The sequence below is a fragment of the Acomys minous genome (assembly GCF_964271855.1).
Source record: "Acomys minous genome assembly, chromosome: 11".
NCBI lineage: Eukaryota > Metazoa > Chordata > Mammalia > Rodentia > Muridae > Acomys > Acomys minous.
Window position 1 is genome coordinate 6,325,287 of NC_140492.1, and position 12,775 is coordinate 6,338,061.

General features: G+C 50.1%; 1 protein-coding gene and 1 long non-coding RNA gene across 2 annotated transcripts in view; both read right to left on the minus strand.

Annotated features, from left to right (window-relative positions):
- Nucleotides 1–12,775, minus strand: part of KCNE2 (potassium voltage-gated channel subfamily E regulatory subunit 2) — a 170,992-nt gene that overhangs the window by 117,406 nt on the left and 40,811 nt on the right. The window lies entirely within an intron of this gene.
- LOC311609324 lies at nt 6,587–7,933 on the minus strand. Its single transcript, XR_014783356.1, has 2 exons — nt 7,290–7,933; nt 6,587–7,071 (listed from the first exon to the last, which is right to left on the minus strand). It is a non-coding gene; the product is annotated as an uncharacterized lncRNA (long non-coding RNA).

Consider the following 12,775-nt stretch of genomic DNA (forward strand, 5'->3'; position numbering starts at 1 on the left):
CTTCCTTCCATCGCAGGCTCCCGGTCTCCTCCACACCCCACACCCCCTCCTCTCTCTAGACAAACCGGCATGACCCCTTCTCTGTGGCTCTGGAATTTTCTGTGCCTGTCTGAATCACAAGACTGTCTCAACTGGGTCAGTTGCTTGTGTGAGAGTCTGCTCTGTTGTCCCACTTTTTTGCTACTTCGACCCTCCTTTCTAGACCCCCACCTTTCTCCCAGGGTGGACGAATCAAGAAAGATGCCCTATCCTTAATTCCCACTACATACACTGGGGTGCCAAGTTCCACCCAGGAGTTTGGGGCGCGTGCAGGAGGGATAAATCCCGGCAGGATTTGTAGCTTAAGTAGGCAAGGTGAGAATGGGGCTTTGTAACATACAGAGAAGGCCGCCACTGCCAGCCCCCTTCACAACCCCCCTGCAGTGACATTCCCCTCCCCACCCGCACCCCGTGTCTCATAGATTTTCACGCACAAAGCTGCTGTGGTAGAAGTGGAAGAGCAGCGCAGATTGGGTCGTAAATCAACAATCAGGCCAGGCTGGGCAGCACGCTGCTCTGCCGGGGGTGGGGGGTGGGGCGCAGGGGGGGGTGTGCTGTGGCCGAGAGCAAGGAATTTTCCACTGGTGGGCAGACCCTCAGAGCCGCGTCCCATTGGCGGAGCGCGGTGTCGTCGCTGCGTGGGTGCAGAGGTGAGCTCAGCCAGCCACGCACAGTGGGCCCCGCAGAGGTTCCGAGGAAGCGGGTGGGCGGGGCCGGGAGGGGACACGGGAATGGGTTACTGGTCCCCAGCCAGGGAGCTCTGCCGCCAGACCTGGGGGGTGGGGGAAAGGTGGGTGATGCTCCCCTTTCCTCAAGTCCCGCCCCTTCTCCCTCCGGCCTGACCCAGACCCCTGCACCCTCTTCCTGGCTTTCACTGACTTGGGGATCAGTTCAGTACCACAAACCAAAGTGGGAGCCCACCCCTGGTCCATGAGAAAAGCGGTGAAGGACAGTGTGAACATCAAGTGGTCTTTCTGCTTCTGTCAAACGAGAAATCCCCACACTAAATATAAAATACGTGCAAGACAGGAAGACTCAGTGTCCAATCAGCACGCTCACACAGGGCGAGCTTGAAGGAATTTGTGGGCAAGCCAGGCCTGCTACAGCTTTAATGCAACCACCTGTTTAGTGTCTTCCGAGCCTTCCTGTGAGTTGTTAAATTCACTCCATTGACTACCTCTGGCTAGCTGGAAACGTTTGTTGAGTGAATTGTACGGACTCTGTGACAGCCAGGTAAGTCCTGGCTGGTGGAGTTGACCTTGGACACCTGATTTCTTTGAGCCTTTTGCTTTAAAACAAAATAAACAAAAAACAAAAAAACAAAAAAACAAAACCAAGGCTAATAGGTTGTTCCAAAAGGTAAATGGAGAACTAGTCTCTTACTCAACAATCCCGTTCCTAGGTGCTAGAACTTGGCAGTACTATCTACTGCAGACCGATGGAGTTCACTGCCCCAGCCTCTATTCTGGGTGGATGGCTAAAAAAAGTGGGGCTCCCCAACACTGGGACATTGCTCAGCCATGGAAAGGAGGAACATGCCGACATGTGTCACACCGTGATGACCCCTAAAAACATGCCAGGTGGAAAAAGCAGGCGTAGACACAGACCACACAGTGGCATGTGCTTGCTGAGTCAGGCCATAAAGACTGGCACAGCAGAGGTTACGGACGCTGGAGTGAGGGGGTACATGCAGCTATCTGATGCCTACAGCACACATGGAAAAACTGATGGCGTTCCAGAATTATGAATTACTATCACTGGACTCTGTAAAATGCTTAATTTTATGCCATGTGGATTTCCTCTTAATAAAAAAAAAGTTATGCTTTGTATTTAATTTATTTTTTTTAATTTCCATTAAGACCATCCTTGTTTGCTCTATTATTCTTCCTCTTTAGGGAGGGTCTCTCAACCAGGCCAGAGCTCCTCACAGCTTACTCTGAGTCTCCCCTAACTCCACCTGTGTGGACCGGAGTTCCAGGTGTACCGCCGTGCCACCCAAAATTAGCCAGGGTTTTTTAGGGAATCTGAGCTATGGTCCTCAAGCTTTTGATGGCTTTAACAGGTGAGCTACCCCACCCCCCGCAGTTACATTTTTAATGAGGCTAATAACAAAATCCCCTGCCTGAAGATTAAATAGAACCACCGATTAGAGATTCTTGAATAAGTTAAAAAGCCTGCCTTCTGATTCCCTCCGCCGTTGTTTTCTAGCAGGGGTGGTGGTGGGTGGGGGATCATTTTCCAAAGCTTTCAGCTAAAATTCACACAGCCCGAGGCCCTCTTGGCATCAGTCGCTGAGGGACATGGGATTGCCCCAACTTCCTCCACCAGGAAGGCTTAGACATGGGGGTGCACGGATGTGGACAAGCTGGAGGCTTTCTGTTGCTCTAACCCTGGGCTCCACAGTGCTTCCCAGCACTGCCAGTCACCTGTCCTGCAGGGCTTTGAGTCACCATGGAAACCACTGAGAGCTGTGGGAGACAGTAAGAGTCTTTAAAAATGTTCAATACAGCATCCTTAGACCTTGGGAGCCAAGCTGCCAGGACTGGTTCTGCCGTCCTCCGCACGGAGGTGTGGAGGGGTTCCCAAGCAATTTCCTTACCTAACTGACAGGGGTGATTGAAAAACCTAGTAAGTCAATGCTCACACGCATACATGCATGCGTGCGTTTGTGAGTGTGTGCCAGCAGCGGAACCTGTGCCCAGCAAGCATCAGCTGCCACAGGAGAGGAGAGGCATGATGGAGAGAAACAGAAGGGCCTGTGCTTGCTGTGGGGCTGTTGGGATGGAGAAGAAAAAGGCTGCCACTGAGCGAGAGCTTTGGAAACACAAAGGAGCTGCTCAGAAGATGTGTAACGCAACACAGAGCTCGCATGGCATGGTGGGGCATGGGCAGGGAACCGCTGCCTCACAGAACAGTGATGGGGAAGACAAATGGTCTGAAGGAATGGCCTGGATATAGAGCAAGCAGGAACCGTCACCCCAGGTCACCATCCCAGGATATGAGTGGCTCACAAGTGGGGGTGATGCTGACACTTGTGATTCCCCCACAAGACACACACAGAGCATTCTTTTAGTCAGACAGGGAAAGAGGACTCTACAGCTTTGTCCCTTGTGGTGGGAAAGTTAAGAAGGGAAGTTCCCAAGGCTGCATCTGCAGTGCCAAGGAAGTGGCATCCTGAGAGGAAGCCACTAATGAGCACACCACGCAGGTGTCGCCCATTTGTAGACTCCTCCCAGCCTGAGTCGAGAGTCCTCTCCAGAGAATGAGCCCTCTGCAAATCAGCCCTTAGCAGCAAAAGGGAGGAAAGATTTAACAGGACCGGGGTGCTCCCTAGTTCCCTTCTGAGAGCATCCTCATCCTTTGTAGCATCCGCCACCACCCAATTTTGCTGGACCTGCCTCGACTTGGATTGAGGGATGCACCAGTTGGAAGGGCTGTGGTATGGCACCCCTCCACTGCATGGTCAGCTTGTGTCCCCTGAGTTAGCTGCCACCAGCCACAGAGTGAAGAGCCCAGTGAGCATGCACTCCTGGGATGTCACCAACATCTCAGGAAGCAGGTGGTTTGGCAGGTCAGTTCTGTCAGACTTCAGATTCTGAATGCAGACCATGCCCTGCAGGTCGGTTCCTGAGTACAAGGGTACCAGAATGCACAGTGCTCACTCACTTTCCTCATATAAGATGGGGTGGTCTTTGCGTAGAGCCATCACATCTTCCCATATACTTTAAAAATGTATTGTTAAAAGTGTTTGTGCGAGTGTATATGCCTCATAGTTGTGGATGCCTCCGGAGACCAGAAGATCCCTTGGAGCTGGAGTTAGAAGCAGCTGGTGTGGGTGCTAGGAACCAAACGCTGGTCCTCTGGAAGAGCACCACGTGCTCTTACCTGTTAAGCCATCTCATTAGCCCAGCCGTATACTTGGAATCACCTTACTTTAGAGTGCCTAGAAAAACATAAATGCCATGTAAATAGTTGTCATGTTGGGTTGCTTAGAGCCTGGTGACAAGAAAAGCCAGTATCTGATCAGTATAGATGCACTCCCTGCCCACCCACATGTTTTAGACCTACAGCCAGTTAATTCTGAGAATGGGAAGCTGCATGTATGAAGACACATCTGTGCAGATGCTGGGATTCCATGGGAGACTGGACACAAAGAAACATCCTTTACCGAGCAGTCTGACACCACAGTTCTACATGAGTGTGCGTGCTTGTGCATGTATGAGTGTCTATGTTGCTAAAGGTGGAACTCTGGGCTGCCCACATGTTAACGAGCCCTCAACCACTGAGCTAATTAGTCTACCCGGAATTTTCTCCAGATCGATTTTAGTGTTTGCGTGTATGTATGCGCCATATGTGTGCATCAGTGAGTGGGTACCTGCAGGGGCCAGAAGGGGGCAGTGGGTCCCCAGGGAGTTGAGAGCCACCAGACGTGGATGTCAGGAAGCAAACCTGGGTCCTCTGGAAGAGTAACAAGTGCTCTTAACTGCTGAGCCATCTCTCCAGCACCTCTGCCTGAAATGTTTTACATATGTGGTACATTACTGTCTCCTCCTCTCTCCTACCTCTGCCCATCTCGCAGACATGGATGAAAGACTGCATCTAGGCTGGCAAGGCACTCAGAGGGAAGTGTGCCAAGTGAGTGAGTATGTTCAAAGGTTAGGCCCAAAGCTAATCTCAGGGACTTTCTTTTTCCTACATAGTAATAGATACATAATTTAGAAATGTTTAAATATATTTTTAAAACTATAAAAACAGGATAATTTTAAGATTGGCAATCTGGCCATTCAGGAATTACTACTAATTTTTACAGTCTGGCTTTACATGCATTAATATCTACAATTGCAGGTGTGCAGCTTGTACCTCTGGAGGGGCCATAGGTTCCTGTGTCCTAGAAAAAGGAATTGGACAGAAACATGTGGGTAACAGCAAGCAAATTGAGGGAATTAAGATTGAATACATTCCAAAGGGAGGGAGTCGGTGGAACAAATAAAAGGCTGGAAGCTTTGGTTTGTATTTCTCCGGTGGCTGAGAATGTTGAACACTTAAAAAAAAAAAAGTTATTGGCTGTTACCTCTTCTTTTGAAAACTGCATGTCAATTCATTGGCCCATTTATTGACTGGCGGCACTTTTGCTGTTTAAAATGTGAAGTTCTTTACATTTTCTAGATATTAATGTTATCTCTCCTGTGTGGAGCCTAGCTTTTAGTTGTTTAATTGTTTGTTCAGGTGGGAATAAGTGTGGACAAAAGCTGAGAACCTGGAAAGGAGCCCCCAAAGTGGAAAAACTAGGCTGTAAGGGAGGAAGGCTGAGGAGGCAACAGAGCATCCACAGGAGAACATCTAAATGGAAGAGTTTGCGGTAACGGTGTTGGCAGAGGAGATTTCAAGACAGCCTAGTATTGACTCTGTGTTTATTAGTAGCCACTTTTTGGGTGTTCTGTTTTGTTTTGTCTTTTCTGAATTGCTGTTTTGCCTGCAGGTATGTCTGTGTGAGGGTGCCAGATCTTGGAGCTACAGACAGTTGTAAGCTGCCATGTGAGTGCTGGGAATTGAGCCTGGGTCCTCCGGAAGAACAGCCAGTGCATCAAAACACTGAGACATTTCTCCAGCCACTTGTGGTCACTCTTATGCAGATCTATAATAAAAAGGAGCAAGCTGAGAAAGTAAAAATACAAAATGTATAGTTCAAGGAGAAAAAGGGGCACTAGGAATTAGGAGCTAAATCCTGAGTTCAAAAAGATGAACAGATTTTTTTTTTAAGCCTGATACTAAATGGAATAAAAGGAGTGGTGGCCCTAGGACAAGACCCCACTCAGCTAACCTTCCAACTTGTGAAAAGAATTAAAGAAAATCTTAGGGTCAGGCCCGGTGCCACATACCTTTAAACCCAGCACTGGAGAGGCAGAGACAGGCAGATCCCTGAGTTCAAGACCAACTGGGTCTACAGAGTGAGTTCCAGGACAGCCAAGCTTAGGCAATGAAGGAAACCATCAAACACAGACAGCTGATATAGAAATAATTGAATGAGGATCCTTTAGTGGTCATTGGGGTTTCGTTAAACCAGGCACAACAACTTTGGGTTTTGAGCTTTTATATGGAGTTGAGACTGATAAACTATGAAACATTTGAAGCTGGATTGAATGCATTTCTGCATGATGTTATGGCTACAAGCCTGTCGGGGCCGGGGAGTATAATGTGATGGTTTGAATGAAAATGGCCCTATAGGCTCATAAGGAGTGGCACTATTAGGAGGTGTGGCCTTCTTGCAGTGTGGCCTTGCTGAAGGAAGTGTGTCGCTGGGAGGGTGTGTCCTTGATTCAGATGCTCTGGCCAAGCCCAATGTCTCTCTCTTTCTTCCTGCTGCCTGCTGACCCAGATGTAGACCTCTCAGCTACCTCTCCAGCACTTAACTAGTCCATGTAACGATAACTAGTCCATGTAACTAGTCCACCGACCAGTCCAGCTGGTCAGTTATTGGGGGGCCGAGGGGGGTCGCAACCTGTATTTAAAGAAATGGGCGAGAGAGACGTAGAGCTCAAGCGAACAGTTGCTTGTCAAGAGCCGTTTATTGAGGGTAATGGCAGGCTTTTTAAAACCTGCTTTAGGGAGGGCGGGGGTACGCAAGGAGAGTAGTGGAAAAGTACAAAATCTTCTGGGTTGAGCCCCGGGAACATTTGCAAGGGGAGGGGTCTTCCAGGTGAGACAAAGCAGGATGTCTCTGTGGTTATCTTAGGATCAGATCGCTGTCTTCTCAGGGTTAAGCCGGATGCCTTGCATACCTAATGAGTGGCCCAGCAGGATGTTTGCTGCAAATGCTGAATGGGTGGAGGTCTGCCTCAGGCCGTTTGGTCCCTGGCATCTCATCCCTTTTTGTTTGTTTTGGCCTGAGGGAGACCTTACAGCCCAGCGAATGACTTTTAGGAGGTCACCAGTCATTGTTACAGGATGGCGGTATATTTGAGAATCACTATTGTCCAAGTGTTTCAGGACAACAGTTATTCTGGACCGGCCAAATTCCCAAGGAAAGGGGGCCTCGCGATGGCCTGAGCCTGCTAGAGGATCGATGCTCAATCTTACCACGCCTATGGTCTGTCCTCCCACCAAGGACCGACTGACGTCTGATAACCGAGACTTATTCGATCGCTCCGTCTCTGACTTACCAGGCACTATCGCGGGTCAGGTCAAGGTGGGCTCAGGCCAAAAGATATAGGGGAGGGCTTGCACAGGTTTACCAAAGGCACCGAGGGCACAACCAGGCTCACCATCCAGCATTCTGCATCCTCGGGAACTGCAAAGGCCGCCCATAGGAACTGCAAAGGCCGCCCATAGTTAACCGACTGAGGCGTAGGTGAAATCTCCTGGATGGAAATAGAAGTCTCATTTGAGTCCTCAGTCTCCAGGCTGCGGTAGTGAACCTGGATATTCTTGGTGGCAGCTTCAACCTGACTTTTAACAAACTCTGTAAGACGGTTTAAAGTCCATGGGCCAAAGGATAATAGAAGGAGAACACCAACGAGGGGCCTGAGCAGGGTGAGGAGAAGGGTAGTAAGCCAGGGGGAGGCAAGGTTAGGGTTGGGGAAATTCCCCCTTTCAGAAAATTTAAAAATGAGTCGGGGTCATGAATAGTAAAACGGGGAAGAAGAATAACAAGGACACACCAGTCTTTGGAGGAAAGGAAGGTAGGGGCATAGACGATCGAGGTTAAACCAGAGGAACAAGCAAAATGGGTGTTATTTGGCGCGGGAATGTAGGGGAGGGAGAGGTAGGGAATGACAGTCTGGGCGCAAACGCCGCTGAGGGGAAGAGGAGGGAGCATATGGGGACCCAGGAGGCAAGTACCTATGCCGGAAACGGACTGGAGGGTAATGCGCTTGTCGGGAGCTAAGCCGGTGAGGGTGGGGTAACATTAGTAAAGAGCAAGGTGGAAAGAAGAGCAATACCCTCGTAAAAGGGCGGGGAGGGGGAGAAACACATCCAACATTCAGGAAACGACAAGGAGGAGTCATTTTTAAAGGCCCATATGGAGGCATTTGCCAACTGGAGAATGACATCAGCCGAACTGGGGGGGCCCACGGGGAGGGTAGGTCGGAAGGGAGGGGGTGAAATGGACCGAAGGAGGACGTCCGAGGGGGTGGGCGGGGAGGGAGGCATGGGGGTGGCGGGTTTAGGCGGGGGGCCAGGAGCAGGAACGGGAACAGGATGATGGAAAATATGATTAGGCCCAACCACTGCAGTGCCCTTATTGGGTACCTTTTTCAGGAGGTGTAACCTGAACGTAAGTCCAAAATCGTACTCTGATTTATAAACACGGAGGCCCCATTCAAATCCATGACCCGTCCAACTGGCACGTTTACCGGGCTCAGTGAAGCGAATGGTCAGGGGGTTGCACCAGCCATTGGTGACTGAACGAGCTGCATTGCAAAGGTCTTTAACGGCCTCACCATAGGGCTGAGGATGAACCCAGGAATCAACAATGATGTAGTCCCAAGAAGAGGATGGCTTCCAGTACGTGTCGCCAGTGGTCTCACACCCCCAAGAGGCACAGTAAAAATCTTGGGCCCCACCACAGCGGTGGTTATCAGGACGGGGCCGATGAGAGGGTCCCGGGCAAACATAGAGTCCTCCGGCCCAAGCAATCCCATCCTGGTGTAAGGTTTTGTGGAGCATGATGCACTCCAGGTCATTACGGCAGCCGGGACTGGGACCACCAACCGAGCAAGAGAAAGGGGACGTCTCCTCGGGAGCCTTAGGCCAAAAAATGTCTTCCACGCCCCAAGAAGAGGGGCCTCCCAGGGCCAGGGCACAGAGGTCAACCTGTAAATCGGGCCACTGGGGGTTAATGCCCTGAGAGGAGGAGGAATTAACAATATCTCCCGCTTGGTTAATAATGACCCAGGTAAAATTATAGATTGTATAAGGCTGAGGTTGGCGTAGGAATGCGGCGAGAATCACTTCAGGAAGGCAGAGGCAAAGGAGTGACGCGGTGAGTAGCAACATGATGAATCGGCGGTATCTTTTTTATCCTAAAAAAGAGCACAATTACATCTTTTCCTCAGGGGAGTTCCCTGGGAGAGGGGGGTTAAAAGGTTTGATTAGGCGCTCAGGTAACCAGCGCGCATTTTGTTCTTTTTGATCATAAATGCAGGCATGACCTTTGCCCCAAATAAGGACTGGGTCGGGTCCATGCCATTGGTGGGTCAGTGGATCCTTCCACAGAGCCTTGGCATAGGTGGAGGAGGTGGAAGAGTGCCAAAGGCGATCGGCCGCCGAATGGCCAAGATCATCCTTTTGTAGAAAATTTAGGACGAACAATGCATGATTGAGAAGCAGGCGAGGCCCTGCTGTAGAGGGATATAGGATTCCTTTGGAAAACTGTAATTTATTAAGCATCGCTTTAAGTGTCTGGTGGGCCCTCTCGACAATTCCTTGTCCTTGGGGATTGTAAGGTATCCCCGTAACATGTTTAATCTGCAGTTGGGCACAAAAGGACTTGAAGGCAGAGCTTGTATACCCAGGGCCGTTATCAGTCTTTAAGGTAAAGGGTTTGGGGGCAACAGTAAGGCAATACAAAACATGATCAATAACATCTCTAGTAGCCTCTCCAGCATGCGGAGAGGTGCAAATAAATCCACTAAAAGTATCTATAGACACATGAATATGCTTAAGTTTCTTAAAAGAGGAGAAATGAGTAACATCCATTTGCCAGACCTGTCCAGGCATGAGGCCACGAGGGTTGACTCCCGTATGTGGCTCGGGAAGAAAGGTGACACATGCCTGGCATTCTTTAACAATAGCCCGGGCTTGTTCCCGAGTGATGGAGAACATGTGGCGAAGGCTTTGGGAATTAAGGTGGTGGAGGGCGTGAGCCTCCCTGGCCATAGCAACGGGGTCGCTGGCGGATGGAACGGCCAGCCCTGAAAGCAGGGGGCGCGTGGCTGAGTCCACCTGGGCATTAAGTGTAGTCAAAGGCCCTGGCAGGGTAGAGTGAGCGCGAATATGACCAACAAAAAAAGGCTGAGAGCGCAAAAGAATAAGCTGTTGGATACGGGAGAAGAGAGGGGAGGCATTAGTAGCAGGCTTAATACGAGGAACCGTCTCGAGGAGTGGAACAGAGGACGCGACATAGGCACTATCAGTATATAGATTAAAGGGAGTATGGGGAAGCAGTGTAAAGGCGTGTGCGACAGCTTCCAGCTCAACAAGCTGAGCAGAGGTATGGGGGGTTTGTTTTTGCAGGATAGCTCCGTCCACAGAGAGGGCAGCAACCCCGGAAGAGGAGCCATCAGTAAAAACCAGGGAAGCTTGGGGGAGGGGTCTGGAGCGGGTGACTCTCGGGAAGATGACAGGTTGTCGCTGCAGGAATTGAATTAGTTTATCTGGGGGGTAATGATTATCTAATAGGCCGCAAAAAGAAATACAGGAGACCGCCCAATCATCTGAATTTTGAAAAAGCCACCTTATTTGTGTGGCCGAGTAAGGCGTGATAATAGAGTGAGGGTCCCTTCCGAAGAGCCTGGTGGCCGCTTCCCGCCCCTGCCGAATGAGAGACGCAACCAGAGTAGGATAAGTAGGAAGGACCTTAGTGGAGGAGGAGGGGAGATGAAGCCAAAAAAGAGGGGCCCGTTGCCAGAGCAGTCCTGTGGGGGCAAAGAGGGAAGGAAAAATTATGAGCGCGAAAGGCTGGGTAGGGTTTAGTAAGGGGAGGGGGAAGAGTGAGCAAGGTAGAGGAGGAAAAGGTTGGCGCCCCGCGGAGGAGGCCATCGTCAGAATCCGGGTCCAAGGGCTCATCCGGGGCCTGAGAAAGGAAAATGGCGGGGGGCGCGTGAAGGGGCAGCCGACGGAGGGGGAACAGGAGAGGCTGGCGGACCGGACCGGACAGAGGGTGTCCTTTTTGGGGGAAAAACAGGGGCACAAAGTGGTGAACACCCGCGTTCCATAGCGGAAATGGGGTCCTCATAGGTGGGAGGAAGCGACGGATAAAGATGGCGGGGGGGGGGGGAGGGGAAGGCTTGGACGAAGGCGCAAGGGAAAGATTTTTTAAGGGCTCCGAGGATGTAGGAGGAACAGAATCGGGGGACATGTCAATGAGCGTAAGAGAGGAACCCTGCAAAGAGGAACAGGAAGGAACACGAGAAGGAGGGAGAGATTCGCGCAGGCAGAGTTCAGCCACGGAGAGGAGCTGCCTCTGTTCGCTTTCGTTTTCGCTGGACTCAATTATGTCCCGTATAAGGCCCCAATAAGAAAAAATACTGTTCGACACCGCTGTATTACCATCTTTTTTAATAAGTGCATTAAGCTCACGCCCCACCTCTTGCCACTTTTCAGAATGAATAGTAGGTCCATCAATCATGAACCAGGGACAGGTCTGGTCAATAAAAACAAAAAACTCAATCAAATGTTTCTTTTTTACCCTAATACCCCTCTCTCTGAGTACGTCCTTTAAGCCTCTTATGAACTTTGCTTCCTTGGACAGCGAATGGCCCATTCTTGAGATATGCGAACGGATGACTCACCTAATGACGAAGCCGGCCGGGCAAACTCGGCTGGTCATGAAAACTCCTGTGGACCGGTCCCTTAATTCGTTCGGGAAGAAACCCGCACCTCGAGTCCCACGTCGGGCGCCAGATAATTAGTCCCATGTCTGCATGCAACCATGATTCCTGCCAGGACAGTAATGAACCTCTGAGCTGTAATCCAGCCCCAGTTAAATGTTTTCTTTGTTTGTTTGTTGAGACAGGGATTCTCTGTGTAGCCTTGGCTGTCCTGGACTCGCATTGTAGACCAGGCTGACCTCGAACTCATAGAAATCCACCTGCTTTCACCTTCTGTGTGCTGGGATTAAAGGTGTGCACCACCACCACCTGGCAATGTTTTTTTTTTATAAGAGTTACTGTGGTCATAGTGTCTCTTCACAGCAATAAAATCCTAACTAAGACACAAGGCATCTGACAGTGCTAACACCAAGGCTTTAGAGAGAGACAGTCTGAGTGACAAAGCAGGGAACAGGAACCCCACTTGCCCCTCAGCAAGTAGCTAAACTGAAGCTGCCGCAATACTGATATCCATTTTGAGGGCCAGAGGGGATGAATGGGGGCTCTAGGCTCAATTTCTGTCCCCAAAGCAAAGATTCATTTACTTCCTTGAGCCCGAGTCCATCATCTGGCGTATAAGTGGGTAGGATAAAGATAAAGCCATTTCTTGGTCAACCGTGCTTTCAAAAGCTCGCTCAAGCAGCAGCGACAGAAGAGTGGGGTTCTAATGTGAGGCCATTAGAGAGGCTACCAGCTTCTGGCTTCGGGCACATGGTGTTGAGACCTGCTTTTAAAACAGAAAATGATATTTCTTCTGTCTTGTTCACAAGTGACTAGCTCATGATGTGAAGCCACAAATTGACTCTTTGAAAAAGATGTTGTTCCGAGTTAAGGGGGTTGGAAAGGGTGGAGGTTTGCTTCAGGAGAGGGCGGCTAAATACTTTCAGCTGATCATTAGACAATGTGCACACGTGCAGACACACCACCATAGCCCACAAGTGGGTGTAAACATGCATGGAGGCACTGCTGTATCCCACAAGTACATGTAAACACGTATGGTCGCACTGCCATACCCCACAAATGTGTGTAAGTAATAGACATCAATTAACGCTTTAAAGGACAAGAACATCTTCAGTCCTTTGGCCAAGCTGAATCCACTGTCAGGAGCCTGATCCTCAACTCTGTCCCTTGTTACAAGTCATTCA